This window comes from Pinus tabuliformis, chromosome 8 (genome assembly GCF_031772625.1).
Source record: "Pinus tabuliformis cultivar Carrire ecotype Pingquan chromosome 8, CPIR1, whole genome shotgun sequence".
Lineage (NCBI taxonomy): Eukaryota > Viridiplantae > Streptophyta > Pinopsida > Pinales > Pinaceae > Pinus > Pinus tabuliformis.
The window spans coordinates 1,011,197,272-1,011,220,810 of record NC_142294.1 but is presented as its reverse complement, the minus strand read 5'-3'; positions in this window follow the sequence as shown (position 1 = coordinate 1,011,220,810).

Genomic DNA, 23,539 nt, shown 5'->3' with positions numbered 1-23,539 from the left:
CTCATTGATGATTACCTGAGTAAGAAAGGCAATATAATGAGGGAGCCATGGAACATGGTTCTCTATATTAAAACATATCAAATTGGAATCGGTGGGATCGATGCACCCTATAGTTGAGAGAAAATATTTTCGTTGCGATGGGTAGCTTTGGAGTACCTCAAGAGTGGACATGGCTAACGGTGCCTGAGACAAATCCTCAACAATATTGTAGTGCTAAGCAGCTCGAGCATTGGGATTATATGAGGATTTCCGTAGTGCACCTGAGGAGGGTGGCCACATAGCGGAATCAGGGTTAGGGCACTTAATTTGCAGAGGGTTAGAACTCGAGGTAGAAGAAGAAGGCACAAATTATTTCTATTTCCAAGCTGTTGGAGCTGGAGTTTGATGGTCTTTTGATCAAGTGTCCACATTAATAGGTGTCCTCATCATGAATACTTGAGATCCAGAGGAATAAGATTGGGGTTGGACTACCATTTGGGTCTGCTAAGACAGAAATGACTTTTTGAGGATAGCAGGGGTCCCTTTGAGTAGGCGAATAATTTCATATCATCAAGGAAAATCCTTAGTGTAGTGATATTCCTTGCAAATGAGGCAGGGATACTTAGGTTTCCATTGCAAATATTCGCCAGCAGTCAATTTGGGAGGACACTATTTGGGGAATCGGCTTTAGCTTTTCCTTTGTCTTTCTTTTTTCCTTTCTAGGATTTGTCCACTATGGTAGATTGGATAGCGTGGACCTCTAAGGTTTTACCAAGGGTAGGTGGATTCTGGGATGAACTATTAGGTACAACATTTGAGACGAACTTCTGTTTGGAAGAGATTTTAGCACGGGTCTGGGATACTGAACCAATAAGTCCATCGACGAGAGGAACAATAGGCAACCTTGATGCTACGGGATTGGGTGATGGCCACAGAGCATTAGGTAATAACTCCTATAAAGAGCTAGACTGAGAGTAAACTAGATTCAAGTACTAGGCACGGGTGATGGCCTGCTCTTTAATGGCGCACCCACCCATAGCTATATCATGAAAAAATTGGGCTACAAATGATTTTGTAAACAATTCAGTGAGAAATTGATCAACAATCTCGAATTTGATCAGGAGACATCTACGTCTCCATTCATGGATGTGACCAGAGATGTGTGTCGCAGTGTATTTCTTAAGTAATGTGAGCAAATAGGTGCTAGTTTCATAGTGAACTGGTAACCGAAAATGCATGAGGAAAGCCATGGCTAAAGAGTTAAAGTCATGGTAAGTACTTCAAGGTAGCTCAATGTCCCATTTTGTTGAAGCACCCATGAGGGTTTACTGGAAAAGACAAAGATGAATAGAATCATCCACATACACATTTAACGAGCACCAAAGGGTGATATGTCATCACATGGGCCTGAGGATCCTCTTTATCTTTCCCATCAAAATTTGGGAAATCACTTGGTATCTTGGATGGCACCAGAGGCCAATATGGTGAATGAAGGATCAGATCATTCATAAGGCATGATACAATTGGAAACTCAAGTGTAGCCAAGAAAGGTAATTGAGTCTTAAAAGGCATGGGAGGTTGACAAGTGGACCCATAAGGAGGAGTCCATCCCTACTGGTAAGGATTTTGGCCCCACAGTGGTGGATTTTGTCCATATGGCATCTAAGGGTTCCCCCATTGTAGATTACCATAACCATAGGGAGGATTTTGACCTTGAATACCTTGGAACTGTCCAAGGATAGGTTGTTGATAAGCAATTTATGGGTTAAAAGGTTGTTGAGCATGTTGACCTTGGATATATGGATATGGGAGCTGTTTTCCTGGAACATACGGCTGATGAACATGTTGTCTCTGAACAAGATGATTATGGATCTGCAGTCCATGGGCATAAGGTTGATACACTTATTGCCCTTGGATGTAGGGATTTTGTACCTAATATCCTTTGCCAATAAGATTCTGAACCTGTTGACCTAGGACATGAAGTTTTTGGGCCTGCTGCTATAGGACTTGACCTTAACCCTACCTTTGCAAGGGTTGACCTTGTTGATATGTATACAAGGGTTTCTGTTGCCCTGGTTGGTTTTTCTATTGCAAGGGTTGACCTTGCAATTGCAAAATTTGTCCCTGGGGCTGCAGAGGTTGGCCTTGCAAGGACATGGGTTGAGAGGTCTATGGAGTATATTGCATCTGTTTCTCTATGGCATGCTGCAACTATTGTAAGGATTGAACTCACGGTTGTTGTAGGTGACCTTGTTGTGGGATAATTTTCCCTTGTTGTTGCATGGAGAGCCCTTGCTGCAACAAATTTCTCCCTTGCTGTAAAAAGGGCTACCCTTGTTGTTGTAGAGGTTGTCATTATTGTTGCAAGGGTACTTGAAGAATGCCTAGGAAATTACCAAACTGAATCTGGTCGTATCCAGGCTAGATGTTTTTCCCAGATTGGAGGGTGTAATGTTGATTAACCAATCCTTGAGAACCATATGGAGCATAAGGATTTTGGTATTGGACCTGAGCCCCATAGGGCTATTGATACTAAACATTTCTCAATCCAGATGCACAAATGGGATTCTAAACCTATTGCTACTAGACATTTCTTGATCCAGTAGGATTAGCAGGGTTATAAATAATACCAGAGAAAGGTTGGTTTATACCAAGCATGTGATCTTCTCACATCAGTGGCACCTGAATCCATAGAAACATTTATGTTCTGCGCCCCAAGCGGCGGCCCAATCTGGCCACTGAATAGCAGGATGGAGGAATTGATAGAGACAATCTTTGAAACTGCCTGTTGTGTCTGACGGGTAACTGGGATTGATGATACAAGAGTATTTAGAATGGTGGGTTGCATCGAGACTGAAGTAACAACCTATTGGGAAGTCATGTTCATAACGAATAGACCTGACGTAGGTGTTACACAGTAATTTCTCACTGTCTCCCTATCAGTCACCCTACTGTGTCAGGAGTTCACTATAATCAAGTTCATGCCCTCTGAACTGGCCAAAAACCCACTTTTTCCAAAGTTTTCATCATCAGCGCGACTATTATTAAAATATCCGCGCTGATTGGTGCTTCATAACAGACAGCGTGCGCTGCCAGCGCGGAAGCACACGAGTTTTCCGTGCTGGTCGAATTTCGTGACCAACGCAGCCTCTGTTTGTATTAAGTCGCGCTGACATGGGCCTGTCCATTATTTCTTTCTGATGTCAGCGCACCAGTCCAGTTATGCACCCGCGCTGATCCAGTTTGGGTGAATTTGTTCCAACAGCCAGTCTTCCAGATAACTCCAGACTTGGTTGTTGGCCTTGTGAGTATCGCCTCCCTTATATGGCATGTCTGTTCGACCATTTGGAACCATCTCCCTTGAAGATAAGCTCATCCTTCCACCATTCAAGGAGGCTCCTTCTCCTATTTAAACCTCTACCATTGCCATGAGCAGCTAGTTTGAGTTTTTGAGTGTGTAGTTTGGACTGTGTGGAGTTTATTGTGCTCAGATTGCTACTACTATAGGTAGTTGGTGTGATAAGTGTGGAATTGCTAGATAGCTTAAGGGAGGTTGTGTTGCTTGTGTGAGAGAGAGAGCTCTTGTCTTGGGAGATCTACCTCTAAGGGTGAATGCTTAAGAGACTTGCTGTCTGGACCCCCTTGAGAAGGATATCGACATCAGAACATTTGGTTGTACTCTTCTCTGTTTCTGATTAATAATAGATGACTACTATTATGGTTCCATTCTCATTTGTCTCTGTAATGGTTAATGTGAATTACATCCTTTCTGACTGATGTATAATTGCTTTTGTTAGATTTCACGCTTGTGTTTGTCTTTCTCTTCGTGCGTGCAGGTATCTGTTCGCGGAGATCGCGGAGGATCGTGACCGGCCAGAGCGAAGGAGCGAGGGCAACATCTCTTCATCAAACTATAGCGTTGGAATCCAAGTAGGTGTCCATTGCCTACCTTTTAATTGCAATTAGGAACTTGCATAGTAGCATTGATCGATTGTTGCTAGACCCGTTCTGGGCTAGTAGGGATCGCCTCTACCCGTAGAGGGGATTTACCTCTCCAACAATTTGGTGACTCCACTGGGGAGCTGGCCTCTGTCCTTTTTCATTCATTCTTGTTTTAACCTTGCTTGATTGCTCTCTCTTTGAAGATTAGGGGTTAGTCTTTTACCTTTGGATTTCCTGGCTCAGTCTGGGAAGTGCTTTAATTGTTTGAAGAACCCTTGCCTTGGTTTGGGAGCTTTTTGTTTGATTCTACTTGTTTTTTTGCCTCAGCACGGTTTTAATTGAAACAGTCGTGCTGACATCGCTTTCCTGTTTCTTGAGTCTCGCGGTCATCGCGCTTTCTCATCGAACAGTCGCGACGGTTCTGAAATCGAACCAGCGTGGATAACCCGTGTCCTTCCGCGCTGACAGCGCATTGTTGCTACGCGTGACCTCTGGTCAGCGCATTGTTGCTGAGTTCTACCCGCGCTGATCCTGTAGAATTCATTTTGGTTCAAATTTGCCTCCTGAGCCTGTTGGTTTGACTGTCCCTTACTCTTTCCACTTGGTTTGTGGCTTGTTTTTCATTGTTTGAACTGTGAGACACTTGCTTGCGAAGTCCTGTCGGGCAGATTTTGTTTCGTGTCCGGTGACCTAGTCTTGTCATCCCGTTTTCGCTGGATTGATTTTGTTTTATCGCTTGTTCACGAAGATCCGTTACTACTTGCCTTTGCTTTTGCGAAAACCTTCCTTTTTGCTTTCTTTTCTTGGTTGTTTAGGTGATTGTCCTCGAACCAGTCCTTCAGTTGTTTTGATTACTCCTCGCCACCCAGACATAGATTACAATTGCTTGGGTTCAACCAGCTCTTTTCACGCTTGTTGTGTTTTTCATTGAGTGATTTTGTTTCCTTTACTCAGTGTTGCTGTCTCTCAAAATTCATTGTAAGTGCATTGTGCCATTGAAAAAGAAATCGAACTAATATCTTTTGCATTCAATTGTTAATCAAAGGAAGAGCATTTTGTTGATTTGCATTCTCAAAAGAAAAGTCTCATTTCTTTGTCATTAGCTGCATTAGATTGTTTAGTTGTTTGAGTTCGTTTTGTTTGATTGAAAATTCTTAACCTTCTCATAGTTAGAATTCATCGAACGAAATGGTGTTCTTTGGCATATAGCTTGCATCTAGGTAATTGTGAGAGATCACATGATAAGGCCTGAAATCGAAACTAAATTCAAGATCAACCATAAAATAAACTGAATAAACCTAAAAACGCATTGGAACTTAATGCAAACAGCTAAAGGTCTAGGTTAGAGACGTGTTCCGGCGTCTTTAAACATAGTCACTATTGTTTCACATGACGGTTGGGTGATTCCTCCTTCTGTGACTCGATAGTGGTCTAACACGGACTGTGCTCCCACGTACCGTCGCATATATAGGGAGACCCCACTAGGATTTTATCCTTGATCCATAGGAAGCCGAGTCTGCCGCCTTGTGAACCGTAACACACCGAACACAACATTCGAGAAGATTGACTGTAGTACGGAAAGTCCTTGGTTCTCATACGATTGCCAAGGTGTATAAGCAGTTTTACAGATTGCTTGGTAAAACCTTTACCTAGAGTCTCCAGAGCAGTCACTTTTGATCCTTTTTAGACTCCCTAAAAGAAAAGGTGCCTGTGAGCGTCTTGTCACTTCGTGCTCATTAAACATTCGAAGGAGACTGGAGTCATCTTTTCATCCTTTGCTCGACTCTTGAAACATGAAAATGTCAAGTTTGGTTCCTGTGTCTTAAAAATTTATTCGGCCACGATAACATTACCTGGTTAGATCTTGTGTGCGTTAGCTTGAGTAGGGTCTTTATCGTTAGTTTCCTTTAGGTTTTCTAAGGGGTCTTGTCATCATGGCTGACCCGTCAACTCCCGGTCCAAGTGATCAAGGTTCTCCATCTTCTGTTGCTCCTGAGGTACCAGTTGTAAGCGACACTCTTCCGTTTATCCCGAGTATCCAGCCTATCAACATACGTGCCCCGGGCGACGAGGATTACGAAGAAGATTGGAATCCTATCTAGGAGCCTGACAAAGACGATATCCCTCGTACTCCTCCCAGTATGTCGTCTCCGATGTCCACTTCCCACATGGATGAGACATCTCCCAGCACAGGTGGGACGCCCGTGGTGTCAAATATTGAAACCCCCATTCCAGCTACTTCTCCACTCCCTCCGCGATATCAGTCAATGAGGGATAGAATAGATGCCAGAAGACCATCTACGACTATATGGGATCCTAGTCTTATTGCCACCACGGGACCCTTTGTTTCACAACCCCTTAATACACCTGTTACCTCGATTCCCACCAGTCCAACCGTTTGTGTAGCGCACTCGACTCCGGTCGTTAGTGCCGTGACAACATCTTCATCTACGAACGATGGTGTTGGTCCTTCTCACAGTCAGGGCCAGCCGGAACTTTCGTCTGGAGTCGTTGATCCTGCACAGAGTGCTCAACCCTCTTCTGGTGTCATTCCAGGAGGGGGGCCCTATGATAGCCAGGGGCAGCCCATTGTGGACCCGAATTACCAAGGTCCCCTCTTTTATTATGACTCTACTGGTCAGTACCTTCAGTTCGCTCAATCCGCGCCTCTTCAACATTTCGTTGAAGTCTCGGTACCATTGTCCATCTCTTACGACGCCAGTACTCATACTTTTCGTGGGCGCCAGGTAATCCCAGGGCAGCCTCAAGGACCGCCAAATCAAGGCCAGCCACCTTATGTGCAAACCCCTCAGGGGCAACCACTTTATGGCCCGCCTTACCCAGGACAATCTGGGGGCCCGCAGGGACAACCCTACCCGGGACAACCCTCGGCCGTTGGTGGTCCGTCGTTTTCCTATCAGAGTCAACCTTCTGGTTACCCAGGGCAACCTAGTACCCAGCAAGGTTACCCGGCTGGACAACCAGGGCAGCATTTTATCCAACAAGGCCAACCTGGTCTCCAGCAGGGTTACCCAACTGGACAACCAGGGCAGCCTTACATTCAACAAGGCCAACCTGGTCTCCAGTAGGGTTACCCATCTGGACAAGCTGGGCAAGCTTATGCTCCTCAAGGTCAACCAGCAGTCCAGCAGGGGTATCCTCTGGGGCAGGGGGGGCTACCCTACATACAGCAGGGACAACCTACTGCCCAGTCTGGTCATCTTTCTGGGCAAGTGGGGCAACCCTACGTACAGCAGGGCTAACCCACTGCTCAATCCATGCATCCTTCTGGGCAAGGGGGGCAGCCTTCTATACAGCAAGGCCAATCCACTGCTCAGCCCGTGCACCCCTCAGGGCAGACGGGCCAACCTTCTATACAACACGGTCAACCCGCTGTCCGCCCCAATCATCCATCTAGACAGGCTGGCTAACCTCAGGGTCAACCAGCCGTCCAGCCGACTCAGCCATCTATTCCGCAAGGACAAACCTTGGTGGCTCACGGACAACCTAGCACCCAGCAAATTCGTCCTTCTGGGTAGGCAGGTCCATCCCAAGCCCACCCAGGTCAACCTTCCGGACAGATGATCCAAACCCAACCGGTTCAAGGACATTATTCTGGGCCCCAAACTCAAATGGGTTATCAAATGCAAGGTGGGCCACAGCCTCAACCTTCTTACCAAACGCAGCCTCCTTATTAGGCTCAGTATGGAGCTCAGCAAGTGTATGGCTACCAGCAACCCCAGGGGCAAACTGAGTTTACTCCTTATCAAAATTACCAACAGATGCAGGTCACTCCTTACCAAAATTATCAGTATGCTGCACCTGCAGGGCAAGTTGCTAATACATGGGGTGCTGGGGGGCAGACACAGGGACAACTGTCCGCATATGGTCAGAATCCGTATGGACAGAACTCCTATGGGCAAGGTCCCTATGCACCTGGTCCTTTTGGGCCCGGTCCATCTGGACAAGGTCCGTGGGGGCAACCACCATCTGGTTGGAACCCTAATACTGCCTCGAATCCATAGCCACAAATGTCCTTTAACCCTCAGTTTCCTTTCTTAGCGACGTTGGAACTTCCTGATGTGTCCAAGTTGAAAAATGATCCTATTTTGCATAATCCGTATTGGCCACCAGTTCCAACTAAAATACCAGGTGATTGTCCAAAATTTGATGGCAAAGCTGGTGAAGATCCTCAGGCCCATGTCATGACCTATCACCTTTGGTGTTCATCGAACTCATGGCTTGATGACTCTATCCGGCTCCGCCTCTTTCAGAGAACTCTCACTGGTTCAGCCGCTAAGTGGTATATTGAGCTGAATCGTGGCATGTTTCAAGATTTCAACTCGTTGGCTATGGCCTTCTTGACTCATTTTCAGTTACCCATTCGATAAGAGACATGGACACATCTCCTCACGTCTCTCAAACAGGATACGGCTACGCACATATCTGATCATATACATGAATGGAGAAGGCGTCGTCGCTTGATCAAATTTTGGATTCCTGATCAACTCCTGACCGATTGGTTCACGACTTCCTTTGTCCCTAAAATTGCAAAAGACATCGCAATGGGAGCTTGTGTAACTGAAGAGCAAGCGATCGCGCGGGCTCAGTACCTCGACTTAGTGTACTCTCAGTCGGGTACTTTATATGAGTATTTTCCAGATGCCCCGAGGCCTGGACAGTCCAAGGCTCCGCCGAAACCATCTGTTGATGGGATCATTGGCTCTGTAAACTCGTCATGAAAGAAATCGGCCGCGAACCCTGGGAAGCCAAAACAGAATATTTCTAACGAAAGTGATTCTCAGGGATAATCAAATTCTGGGAGTACCTCCGAGGTAAACGCTGTTCAGTCCACCGCGGCGGATAAATCCTCAAAAGGGAAAAAGAAAGGGAAAGTTAAAGATAAATCTGGACAGCCCAAGCAGGATCCCCCCAAGCCTCCCTCCGAGGAAGGAGCTAAACGAAAACCTAAGTATCCTTGTCTCATCTGCGATGAGGATCACTACACTAAGGACTGCCCAAGGCGGTCCGAAGTTAGTCAACTTTTGAAAGGCGCTCCTGGGCCTCCTGCCGTGCTTAAAGAGCCTTTCCCTTCCCAGCAGACTCAAATGGTGGCAGATCCGTCTCAATCCTCTTCCTCGTTCGGTTCTCAAGTGTTCATGGCTGGAACGATCCCCATCCATGTTTCAACTTGAGCGAAAGATTATCCATCTCATGCCAGGAAAGAGCCGGAGGTTCCCTCCAGCGCTCCTCCATCCAGTTCTGGTCCCCTTCACATCGAACGGCCCAGCACTGAGACGATCCCCCGACCCCCTCCGAAAGGTGTACTCAGGAAGTCATCTTATAACCCTAATGCTCGTGCTGCCCATCATTATAGCATTGTTGAGGACTTAGCTCAGGCTCTGTCTGCTATGTCCATGTTAGAAGTCCTCCAGAGCTGCCCCTCCCAGAGGAAGTCCTTGCTATCAGCTATTGGTGGCATCGACCCGGCAGATTCGGATTTGATCTCTTTTGATCTCGAGGGTTTTACACAGAGACTACCTCACCAAGTGGCCTTCCTTATACAGGTCATCATCAATGGCAAAACGATCCATCGTACAGTTATTGATGAAGGTGCCTCAACCTGCATCATGTCTGTTGCTTACTGGAAGGCTATTGGTTCTCCTACTTTAAGCCAGTCTCCTACAACCCTAGAAGCCTTCGATGGAAGAGAATATCGTCCCTATGGTATCCTCCAACGCTTGCCCATTTCTTTAGAAGGGAAGACTGTAGAGGTGGAGGTCGAAGTTGTTGACGCCAACCTCACCTACAACCTCCTCCTTGGACATAGCTGGACATACGCCATGCAAGCCATGGCTTCCTCCCTGTTCCATGTCATTCGTTTCCCTCACCAGGGGAAGATTGTCACGGTGGACCAGCTCTCCTTTTTCGCTTCTTCTTCTAAAGGTAATGTGCCATTCGTGGAGCATACCTCCAAGTCGTTAGTGAGTGTGGGTGCCGGACTTTTCAAAGATCCCACTTTGATGGGATTCTTTCCCCTCCCACCTCCGAATCTCGCCCCTGTCAACATGATCTCAGTACATTCTGATCCATGGGTTCTTCCTCCCCCGAATCGGGAAGACTCTTGGGGTGATATGATGCCGTTGAGCCCTGCCGAGCTCAACTACGTCGAGATTGTCGCTGCATCGGTTCCCCCTCCTGAACCTGCTTTTCCAAGCAGTGTTCCTGATTCATACGATCATTTCCCTTGGCTGGGTGATGAGGCTACTTCGGATCCACTGAAGGAAACATTTCCCTTCGATGAAGCCATCATAGAGACCATGTCTCTCGAAGAGCTCCCTTGGTCAGATCACCACCATCGCTCTTTGTTTCTCCCTCCACATTCAGAAATGGTCACATGTCTCGAGCGGTTTGCTTCATGTGTCCCATCCCCGCCCCTCCAAACACTTGTTCAACTGTATCAAATGTCTTCTGAGGGCAATATGGGCAACATCACGCAAACCCAGCCCATCGACATCTCTGTCAAACCAGGGGTTGTCGAGAATATTTACATTGGAGTCACATGTACTCCTGAGGAGGTTCAACTCTATACTGCTCTATTTCGTGAATTCCGTGATGTCTTTGCGTGGTCCTACGAGGAAATTCCCGGCATCGACCCAAGTATCGTGGTGCATGAAATCCCTACATATCCAGGTGCTAAGCTTGTTCGTCAGCACTTACGCCCAGTGCACCCTCGAAAGGCTGCAGCCATCAAGGCCGAAGTCGAAAAGCTTCTTAGAGCTGGTTTCATCTACGCCATTCCCCTTACGGATTGGGTGTCTAACGTAGTCCTTGTGAATAAGAAGCAGGGCACTATCCGGGTCTGTGTTGACTACCGTGATATCAATCGTGCCTGTCCAAATCCCTACGCCTTTCATCGACCAACTCATTGATGACTGCGCAGGAAGTGAGATTTATTTGTTTATGGACGGCTTCTCTGGCTATAACCAGATCAACATAGCTCCTGCAGACCAACATAAGACAACTTTCATTTGTCCTTGGGGCACCTTCGCCTATAAGAAGCTCCCTTTCGGTCTCAAAAATGCCGGTGCCACCTTCCAGCGTGCGATGTCATATGCTTTTCATGATATTCAACACATCGTACAGCCTTATCTGGATGACCTCCCAGCTCATTCAGCTAAGCGTCAGGACTACCCATCTCATCTACGCGAAATTTTTCTCCGTTGTCGACACTACCGTATTCGACTCAATCCGCACGTGTGTCTTCTGCGTAGAATCTGGCCGACTACTCGGGTTTATCGTCTCTCGAGAAGGCATCCATCTGGATCCCCTCAAAGTCGAGGCCATCTTGAACCTTCCTCCCCCTGCCTCTTTGTAGCAATTGCAGAGCTTGTAGGGTAAAGCCAATTTTCTTAGACGATTCATTCCGAATTATGCCGAAATAGCTAAGGGTTTTACACGGTTATTAAAGCGAGACACTCCCTTTCGTTGGGATGCTATCGCCCAAGAATCTTTCGAGCGACTCAAAGACCTCCTTGTCTCAGCTCCGCTCTTAAGACCTCCGAACTACCACCGTGATTACACTCTCTATCTAGCTGCTGCTGACACCACCATCGGCATGGTTCTAGTGCAGGATGATGACGACGACACCGAGCACATTATCTATTACCTTAGTCGCAACCTTCTAGATACAGAAACTCGCTACGCATATGTCGAGAAGTTGGCATTGGCAGTTGTCTGCGCCGTCCAACGTTTCCGGCACTATATCCTGTTGCGCACAACGACCGTGATTTCTGACTGCAACCCAATGACCTACATTTTGTCACGTCAACTGCTGGGGGGAAAATACTCGAAATGGATTGTAATCCTCCAAGAGTTCGACTTGGAATTTACTGCGGCCAAGTCTAAGAAGTCTCTGGTCTTTGCCGAACTGCTCTGTTCCTTGCCATCTCATTCTGCACCATCTCGTTCAGAGGAGCATATCCCGGATGAAACATTGTTTCTCATCAGCACCCTCAACCCGTGGTATGGGGACATCATAGTATATTTGCAGACGTCTTCCTTCTGTCCTAATGTGTCGAAAGATGCTCAACGGCGGATTCGTCAGCAATCTCAACCCTATCGCATTCTTGGCGATACCCTGTACCACCTCGGCATTGATTCTGTTCTCCGCCGATGTTTGACTCTCGAGGAGGCTGAGCGGGTATTGAATGACTGCCACTCCAGTGCTTGTGGCGGCCACATGTCCGGATATGCTACCGCCCAGAAAATTCTCCGTGCTGGTTACTTCTGGCCTTCTATCTTCAAAGATTTCATTCTTGCCGTCCGTGCATGCCATGAATGCTAGGTTTACCACCGAAAAATGCGTGCACCTCCTGCACCTCTGCACCCTGTTGCTACCGTAGGTCCATTTTCCAAATGGGGCATCGATTATACGTCCTGTAACCCTCGTTCGGCCGGGGGCATGGGTATATCATCGTTGCCGTGGATTATTTCACCAAGTGGGCTGAAGCGATGCCTACATTAAACGAAGACGGTTACACAGCGGCGCAGTTTTTGTTTAATCATGTTATTACTCGTTTCAGAGTCCCTCAGGCGATCGTCACAGATCACGGAAAACATTTCCGTAATCACATGATGACGGAACTGACAACCCAACTAGGCTTGCGTCAGGATAGTTCGACACCGTACTATCCCCAATCCAATGGTCAAGTCGAGGCTGTGAACAAAGTTTTGATCACCATGCTTCAACGCACCGTCAATACACATAAGTCTAATTGGCATCTGATGTTGTTCCCTACCTTGTGGGCCTACCGGACAGCTGTGAAGGACGCCACCGGTTTCACTCCTTTTCAGCTTGTTTATGGACTGGAGGCCACCCTTCCTGTTGAGTGTGAGATTCCTTCGTTGAAATTAGCTGTCGAGTTGCTTCCCAACACCACTCCGGTGGAGGAACGGCTTCTTTACCTAGAACGGTTAGACGAGACCCGTCGTTTAGCTTCTCTGGCTATCGAAGCGCAAAAGAAGAGGGTTAAGGCTCACTTCGACCATAATATTCAACCTTCTTCCTTCATTGAGGGAGATTTAGTACTGCTCTATGATCAAGCTAAGGATAAGCTGGGGGCAGGAAAACTTGAATCCATGTGGCTAGGCCCCTACATTGTGAAGAGAATTTTGCAGAAGGGCGCATATGAGTTGATTTATTACGAAGGAAATCCTCTTGACAAGCCTCGCAACGAGCTTTATTTGAAGAAATATTATGCATGATTTCGTGCACCCAGCTTGTACATACGCGTATTTTAGTGTGTTATGTGTGCATGATTTCACGTTTTGCTTTGGTGTGAAGGTGTGTTTGCCTCTTATTGTGTTTTCTGCTTCTTGTGCAGATGTCTAGTGCACCTTATGTTGGTTTCGCTGATGGCGCCTGCCGTAGTACTTGCAATTTGTCTTCTGCGGCATGGGAAATCTATGATCCTCACGGAGAGTTGCTAGACCTTCAAGGAGTCTGCCTGGGTCGCACCACAAACAATGTTGCCGAATACAGTGCCGTAATTGAGTTATTAGCCGAAGCAGTTGATCTCGGCATTCGTGCAATGGTAGTAAACCTGGACTCTCAGCTCGTCGTCCATCAACTCAACGAGCGATATTCCGTCAGGGACCAACGCATTCTAAGGTTGTATCTACGTGTCATATTGTTAGAAAGAAATTTTGATTATATCACATATCAACATATTCCGAGACGATTAAACACGTTGACTGATGCATTGGTAAATCGTGTGTTAGACAGGCATTTGCGAAATAGATAAACATCATACAAGAAGACATAGAAAGCATAATAAGACCATAAAGTAAAGCATATGTAAATAAAATATTTTTCCCAAGCATAGTTTGCATGCGTGTTGTGTGTGCTTTTAAGCTTGCATTCAAAAAATTAAAATATGTGGGTCGTGTGTTATGCAACTGATACATGAGATTACGTTTGTATTGAACATTTGCATAGCATATAAAAAACATCATCATATGTAACAAGATCCATCCAAAATCGGTATGTATATATATATATATATATATATATATATATATATATATATATATATATATATCGTGTGGCGCACCAAGACGCTCAAAAATAAGTGTATATGTCAAAAATAAGGCCGATGTCCTCAGTACATCTGAGACACGAGTCTCTCAAAATACAGCAGTGGAAATAAATCCTAGGTGACTACTGTGGTAGGTTATGCTCTCTATAGCATACTACCGCCCGTGCCACCCGCCTCAAAAGGCGGTGCATCCTGGGCTCTACTCCCACTGTGTGAATTTGGGATGCTATGGGGACCTCCTCGATCCCCTGGTAGTCTGGGACTCCCTCCAGTAAGCCCTCGAGGTTCTGCAATACGATCTCGGGCGTGTTGACTCCTGGAGGAGCCAGGGCCAAGACTCCATCGCCCTGTGCCTCTCTCCTCACCTCTGGAGCCAAACCAAGGGGTCTCACTGGTCCTACATCTGCATATCATAGCATTAATCATCAAGGCATGTACATGAAAAATAAAAAAACATTACAAAAAACATAAAAATTAAAAAGAGATCAAGTGGCTTACCACCATCGTCCCACTGCTCTCCTGCAGGCAGCGGCATGTCTGGGTCACCTCTGAAATCAATCCCGGCATATGGCCAATCCTCTACGAAGATCACCTGGCGATCCAGCCACTCTCGGAAATAATGCCCCCATGCCACTGGGCAGCCGCCACCTCCTCGCGGCATGATGTGGCCCCACCGACTGGCCCTCGTCTCTCGGGGACCCCTGTGTGGATCAAGGGCCATGTCCTGCAGCTGTAACGCTGCACCCACTCCATCATGAGTGGGACTAGAATGGACCCGTAACCGAACTGCTTCGACTCCCCGCGTCGGCAGTTGCTCAACTGTCTCTTCATGCTAGTAGTTACCGCTGCCGCCTAGTTGAATATGGTGGGTTGCAGACACTCGAGAGCCAGAAGTAGGTGGGTCTTTGAGGCCTCATGATTGGCGAAAGAGCCCGTTGCCCGGGTCACCATAAATAGTATGCTCCGTAGGATGATGTCGTCCACTGACGGAATGGACACCTTTCCACTCCGTGTCTTGCGTGCCCGTGGGCACACCCGAGCCATCAATAGATCCAAGGTCTCGCCGCTAGGTCGCTGCCCCTCCAGAATGGGCATCTCACCCCGGTGGGATAATCCAGTCAAGAAATAAATATCCGTGGCATCGAACTTGATGTCGCGGCCTCGGATTGTGAAATTGCCATCAATTGGGTTCCAGGCTCTGATCAGGAACTCCAAGAGATCAGGTTGCGCCTGTGGACGCGGAGTCAAGAAGAATTTGAGAAATCCGCATGCCCGCATGGCATTGCGGCTCCCAGAATCAGCATACGTGGCAATATCCTCGTTATCATGGGCTCTCTCTTGCCACACAAATGCCATTTTGTCCTGCATGGCCATTAAAAAATATTAGAAGCTTGCCTACAAAAATTCAGACGTTCAAATTTGCAAAAATGAAAGTTTACGGCGTCAGCGTGGCTGTTTTTAAAACAGTCGCGCTGACCATGGCTTCCCTTTGTTTTTTCCGTTGGGTCAGTGCGGAAGCACACGTGTTTTCCGCGCTGACCCAAAGGTGGTCTGTGTAATATTTTATCGATCAGCGCGGACCCAATAGGGATTTCCGCGCTGACCAAGAGCGCACCAACGCTCTAAAAATTCATCCAAATGGCCCAATTCCACCGTTAAAATGCTGAAAGAAGGACTCAAAATGGAGCGTAGGGAGAGGAGAACCTACCTGGAACAAGTTGCAGGAAGAACGGTGCTCGAACGGGATGGAATTCGCTCCGTCAACTTTGCAGCTTCTCAACGTTCTCCACAACTCAAATGGTAACAATGGTAAAAATAATTCATTTACCCCCCTATTTATGGTAAAAAATCTATATTTGACTATGGTAACTCATAAATGTGGGTTTTTGATGAAATTTCGCCATATATTTCATGCTTATGTCATTGTACTATGATTTTCTACATGTTTTACGATGTTTTTAACATGTCGAACAGGTTTTACGTGGGTAGTGTTCTTGTGCAGGTTTCCGTCTCGGTGGAGTTATAATAGCCCTGTTCACACTTGATCTCGCAATGTCGTCTTCATGCTCTTTTCCGACATAAATCAAGAAAAGATTGCCGGGTTCCCTCTCGACTCGTTAAAAGGAACGAGGGGCGGTCGCTTTTAAAGCTCTTTTTTCGACCGTTTAACTTAAAAAGATTGCCAGGTGTTTGTCGTTTCGCACTCGCTATTGGCCCCAAAACGACGTGCTTCCGACCACTTTTCTACTTTTTCGGGTCGAAGTCACTATTTACGAAAAGTACTCCTCGATCTTATTGGTCGGGCGTTCTCTCGAGCATTTTTTTATACTTTTTCGGGCTCAAGAGACACAACTCTACGAAAAAGGACCCCCCTGGAGTTTTCTTTTCCGCTGTCTTTTCAGACTCTCTAAACAAGAAAAGACGTCGAGTTTTTCCTTTGTCAAACTCGTTAAAACTTGATGACATCGGGCGTTGTCGAAATGACACTCTTCAAGCATATGCTATCCCCGTCAAGCTTGTCATCCAAAAATAATCGGGGTACCTGCCAGAAATGGCGGGGAAAATGGAACTGTAATAATTTTCGTGTCGACAGTATGTCGCTCTTAAACATGGCCCTGGTCTGCATTCGTGTTGGGTGGGGATTTCTCATCTTGTTTCACACTGGCCTCCGTGGGTGCGGGTTACCCTATTTGACCTATCATTTTCTCATTGCCTAGTCATCATACCCTCTGCTCATTTGATGTCAAATACTGCCAAATCCACTGTCATGCCGCCGATATGTTCAAGAGAAGTTGTCCTCTGCAACAGTGCAACCTCCTCTGCTATCTCACACAAATCATTTTACCTCTGTCTCGCGTCGATGATGTGAGAAACATTATGGCCCACCTTCGGTCAAGGTCACTTCCTGTCGACCTCAGCTCATTATCCAGGAAGGTGACTTAGAGACTCCCTTTAGGTGCCTTGGAGCCTGCATGCCTCAATGGCAGGTTCTTCGTGTTCAATGCGAGGTTCTCATCATTGGCCTCCGATCGAATGATTCTGCGGGTGTTCGACACCAACTCATTGATTCACACGCCGCGGATTGTACCTATAGTACCTTGAGGACCATTGTCATTATTGGTGGTACCTCTCACGTCTGTTTACAGTTTTCATCATTGACTGGTAATCAGACGATGTTCATGCATGTTCGACTTCAGCTCATGTATTCACATGCTTGGACTTGTACTTTGTTCGGGTCGGGATGGAGCACAAGACCCTGGATCTCTGTCTGTTATGGTCCAGGCTGTGATTTTGTGGATGATCATTACATGACTCGTTGATGGATGGCTGTGCCCATACCTGAGTCTTCATGGATGGCTGCGACCATACCTTATTATTACTATGGTCTCTTTAGCTGGGTGGCTGCGTCCATTCCACAGACCTTTCGCATGTCTTTTGGATGGCTGCGCCCATGCCTAGACTGCATGTACTTGATTATCAGAGATATTCGGTCCTTCCTAGTGGTGTTCCAGTTCGGCAAGTTTTGTAAAGAATTTCACCCCTCCCACTCTCTCGGTCTTCATGCTTTAGGGGGCATCTGTTACACAGTAATTTCTCATTGTCTCCCTGTCAGTCACCCTACTGTGTCAGGAGTTCACTATAATCAAGTTCATGCCCTCTAAACTGGCCAAAAACCCACTTTTTCCAAAGTTTTCATCATCAGCACGACTGTTATTAAAATATCCGCGCTGACTGGTGCTTCATAACAGACAGCGTGCGCTGCCAGCGCGGAAGCACACAAGTTTTCCGCGCTGGTCAAATTTCGTGACCAGCGCAGCCTCTATTTGTATTAAGTCGCGCTGACATGGGCCTGTCCATTATTGCTTTGCGATGTCAGCGCACCAGTCCAGTTATGCACCCGCGCTGATCCAGTTTGGGCGAATTTGTTCCAACAACCAGTCTTCCAGATAACTCCAGACTTGGTTGTTGGCCTTGTGAGTATCGCCTCCCTTATATGGCATGTATGTTCAACCATTTGGAACCATCTCCCTTGAAGAGAAGCTCATCCTTCCACCATTCAAGGAGGCTCCTTCTCCTATTTAAACCTCTACCATTGCCATGAGCAGCTAGTTTGAGTTTTTGAGTGTGTAGTTTGGACTGTGTGGAGTTTATTGTGCTCAAATTGCTACTACTATAGGTAGTTGGTGTGATAAGTGTGGAATTGCTAGATAGCTTAAGGGAGGTTGTGTTTCTTGTGTGAGAGATAGAGCTCTTGTCTTGGGAGATCTACCTCTAAGGGTGAATGCTTAAGAGACTTGCTGTCTGGACCCTCTTGAGAAGGATATCGACGTCAGAACATTTGGTTGTACTCTTCTCTGTTACTGATTAATAATAGATGACTACTATTATGGTTCCATTCTCATTTGTCTCTGTAATGGTTAATGTGAATTACATCCTTTCTGACTGATGTATAATTGCTTTTGTTAGATTTCACACTTGTGTTTGTCTTTCTCTTCGTGCGTGCAGGTATCTGTTCGCGGAGATCGCGGAGGATCGTGACCGGCCAGAGCGAAGGAGCGAGGGCGGCATCTCTTTATCAAACTATAGCGTTGGAATCCATGTAGGTGTCCATTTCCTACATTTTAATTGCAATTAGGAACTTGCATAGTAGCATTGATCGATTGTTGCTAGACCCGTTCTGGGCTAGTACGGATCGCCTCTACCCGTAGAGGGGATTTACCTCTCCAACAGTAGGCTTGATGCCTGACGCCCATACAAGATTATGGTAAAGTGATGAGGCACTAGGTGTACCTAAAACCAAGTGCGTGAAAGACACATATTTGGGTGGAAAACTAGCGGGAATACCTTTCGAAAAAGGAAAAACCCTAGGGAGGAAGTTGTAATTGCAATTCTTTTGAATCAACAGTGTGTGGAGTAGAAACTTTGGACTCATCCAAAGATGTGACTGGAGCATCGCCTTCGGGTTCCATGTTTGAAAACAAATGACGATGAATGGATGAATGCGTACGAGGGGATAGTTCCAAAGGAACACTCAGCTGGTCGTACCGACTGTAAGGACACTATGGTGATATCTCAATAGGGTCAAACAAAGGGTTTGGAGGGTAAATAACTAGTCTAAGCTGACCGTCAATGGTTGGAAATTTTTTTGGAGTTTGAACAGGGTTGTTCGAAGATTCAGGGCCAAGATCAGCAAATGACCCAGTATCAAAAGTAGGCGGAGGACAAGATGACAATGGTTGAACACTAAAAATTATTGCGAGTTCAACATTTTGATCCTTGAGTGACCCTGGTAACTCAGGAAGTGTCTCCTCAGACAATCTTTCAGATGGAGGATAGAAAGAGGAATTGGGTGAACCAGATGGTTCAACCACGATGACCTTGTCTTAGTCAATGGAACAAATAACTTCAAGGCTTTTTAATGACCTTTTAAGGAAACTGATGATTTGGTCAAAAATACTAATAGGATGTTTTGGATTGTGGGCAATCAATGATTAAGATGCATAAAATACTAATGCTCTTTCATTTTTTAAGAGTAAGGAAAGAAACAAATATGACCCTATCGCTTTCAATTAGAAACGAGCTCAAAAGGAAAAGTGATCAAATGATATTTTAGGTTTAATGAGTCAAAAATATCAAATGATTACTCTCAATGATCTAGGTAAATAGAATTACCAGGCAATCATGAACTGCAAAATACCTCCTGGTGAACCAAGAAGTACGAGCAGGAAATCTCTCCAAACGCTATCTTCGGTGTATCACGTTTGCAAGGTGACTGACTCAGCTTCCTAAGGATAAAAGGATTGTAACCTAGTGGGGTCTCCCGTTATATACTCGATGGTATGTGGAGCACAAATCCGTAATAGTGTTTTCTAATTTCAAAGCTAATGACAACTACTAGGCTTAAAGATGTTGAAACACATCTCTATCCTAGACCTTCTAGATGTGATTGTTAATGTCAAATGCACCTTAGGTTAATTGAATTCATTTTGAAGTTGATCTTGAGTTATGTTTCAGTTTTTAGGTCTTAGTGATGCTACTCGAAAAACCTTAAATGGAAATAAATGAGGCAAGACCCTTTCAATTCGATGAAAATCCTACACTACAGAGGGTAGAAACTACTCAATCAAATGAAAACAATCAAGCAACTAAAAACGATATAATCTTTCACTACCTTAATTTTTCAAAAAATAAACTAAGGAAATATGCATTCCAAATCCTAATTTCTTGATAAGCGCTTGTCTATTATTCCTTTCAAAAATAACAATTCTCTTCCCTTTTCAAATGATGATGCAATTCTATTCTTTTAAAAGATACAAATTATCATAACATAATGATGCAACAAGCTAGAATTTCATATTTTTTCATGAAACAATGAAACAAACTTTTCACATTTAATCTTTCAGTGAATTTTTTTTTGAGACAATAAGCTCTCCAAGTAGATGAAAACATGAAAAGATAAGTTCATTTAGCTCAATGAAACACTGACTTTACTAAACACAAGACCAACAATGTAATCTATGTCGGAAAAGAAATGTTTAGGAAAACAAACAAAACTTTTCAAACTTGTGCAAAAAGAGGTCAAAGTCATAAAAAGGACCAAAAAAAAATGCAAAGAGTAAGCACACCTACAACCCAACTTAGTGAGTTCACAAACTGCTAAATGGATGACCAACTAGATGCCCTAGTGTCACTGGACACTCAATGACTCAATCAATCAAGTAGAAAGATGACAAGCCAACAAGCAAACAAAACCAAACAAAAAGTAGCTTTCTAATCAGGGAGAAAATTGTCCAAAAATCTTACGGGGTGAAAACCACAAGAGTAGAACACATTGGCCAAGATTGGGATCAATCCCTAATGTTCACTTACAGGCATCAGTGCGACTGCCTAACTAGAAAAAAGTGTTCACTTACAGGCATCAGTGCGACTGCCTAACTGGAAAAAAGTGTTCACTTACAGGCATCAGTGCGACTGCCTAACTGGCAAAAAGTGCCAGAGGCTGGTCGGTGTGACTGTTTCTTAGTAACTCGTGCTGGTCGGTGCTACTGTCAGTGGATTAAGTGCCCTGATTGATGTAGCTAAGGAAAAACAAAGTTGAAAATAGGGACTAGATCTCCTACTATGAATTTTATACTCAGGCCAGTAAGTAGGAGAAAATAATTAGAACCAAATGGAGAAAGTGTAACTAGAAAAGTTCTCCTGAAATGATGCAATGCAAGACAAACAAAAGGATTATGATCCCTAGCGGAGTTGCCAATTTGTATTGAAGTAAAATTATAAGTGTGGACATGAACAAATTCCCCTAGCCTGATAATGGGTCTAGCCACAACATATACATTCTATGAAAGATTTCCTTTGGTTATAATCAATCAGGAGGGACTACCTCTTGGTCACTTATCCTATTTGATGATGTCCACGCTTGCTCGCTCCAGCTATCTCTTGCTTCCTTCTTCAAGCTCCTAAAACAAGTAAACAACAAAATACCACAAACATAATAATAGACAAATTGCAATTCAACCTACTTAACAAGTCAAGTAACATTAAGCCATGAATATGTAATATTACATATATTAATATCAAAGAGAGATTACAAGAATTCGTCTTGATGTTGCATTCTTCCTGTGACAAGACAAGGTTCTCGCACACTTCTACTATAATTCCACGATGGATTCAAACAACAATAGTTTTAAAGCTCTTCCCTTTAGGATTCACTCTAAATTGAAACACACTTCTCCCTCACATAACTAGATAGCTACAACTAGTAGTAGCTTGCTTGTCTACTCCAAACCAAAATACCATCAACACTCAACCAAAAACTATGAATACAACTAATTTGTGCTTGGAAGAAGGGAGGATTATATAGGAAAAATGGATGGGATATGGATCCTCTTCCCATTGGATAAGGACTTATCCCTTGAGGTAGTTCCATCATTATAAGGGAAAGGAGTCCAAACTGTCATCCTCAACCCCATCTGGCCAAACCATTTACCAGACTTTGGTTACAGAGCTTCTAGAGTTGGAAGCTTCCACTCTAATTTAAAAAACTTTCCAAAACAGGATCAGTCTGACTAGAACACAACTCGATCACTCTATTCAGCGCAAGTAGTAGTGTTAATCTCTGCACATTAGTGCGATGGAGACAAAGGCCATTAGCGCCAGTCTTGTAAATTGTCAAAAATAGAAGTTTTAGGGGAAATTGTGCAAAATGGAAATGATATGCTCATGAAGAGGGACACAATGGGAGTTTCTTCCTGAAGGAAAAGCATGCGGGGTTCATTGTAAAGGTCCTGCAAGATCAAGGAATAGGGAGTACAGGGACAATGAAAAAATGTTATCTAACACCTAGAAGCGTTGATTTTCTGGTACCTCCCTTTCAAATGCATCCAAAAAGATATATACCTCATTCAGAACATCATAATTAGGTAGATTTATTACCTCTAATGACACAAAACGTCATGACTGGGTCCTCATGTTGCAATTCGACATAGTTACTTCATGTAACCGATTCTGCCAGAAGTCTATTTCTTCATTCGAGTATGAAGTTCAAGAAATCTCACAATCCCATGTAATCTTGGTCTCGTGTTGTTATCTTATAGATATAGTCCATATCATCATCACTATCATAATCACGAACAAGTTTAGTGTAGCATGATCCTTTAGCAGGAGCGAGGTGTACTATTTCGTGCAACGATTTCTTATCAAAGATCATCTTTCGCTTCTTCAAATTGATTACCCCATTCATATCAGTAGCCCAGTCAATTCCTAGGAGCGCATGATAGGGATTGATGTCATCCACTAGCTCTATTACTTCAAAGTCAGACAGTGTGCTCGCTCCCTCAGTATCCACGGTCACCCCCTCTGCAACCACCCCACGAGGATGATCTTCTACTAATTTTCCATCCTTAGCTGAATGAGAGACCATTGTAGTGCAGATCCCCCCATCCATTCCCAATTATGTTTTTTTAGGACATTCGCATCTGACCCGAGGTCCAAAACGACTTGATCCATTTCATATGCCCCTATTTGTGCGGATAGTCTCATCTCCCATCCCGTCCTTGTTTTAAGCTTGCCAATATTTCGTACTACACACAGCTCACCTGGTGCAGTTCCAATGCGTCTATTGATGAGTTCCTATAATATTTTCATAGCCTTACTTTTGCGCAACAACTTCATACAGGCTTCTAAGAAAGTTTTGAGCATAAAAGGGTCCATCTCCTGCTTAGGCTTATCCTTTCTTCCTGAGGTGGACGCCTTAGCGAAGATCTTCTTAGCTTTAATGAAGGTTTCACATGTGCACTCCAAATCAAACTCAACCTCCTTCGCTGGAGCTTTGTGGACCCACACACTATCTTCTAGCTATTTCCATTTGTCATGTCCCACCACGATTCCACTTCTGAGCACTATATTTACATTTCAATCTTCTTCGCATGGCTCAAACCTCATCATCTACAAGTTCTGAGTCAGTAGAGGTGGTAGCGCCCCATTCTCATGTATCCTAGATATTAGCGTAGGACAAT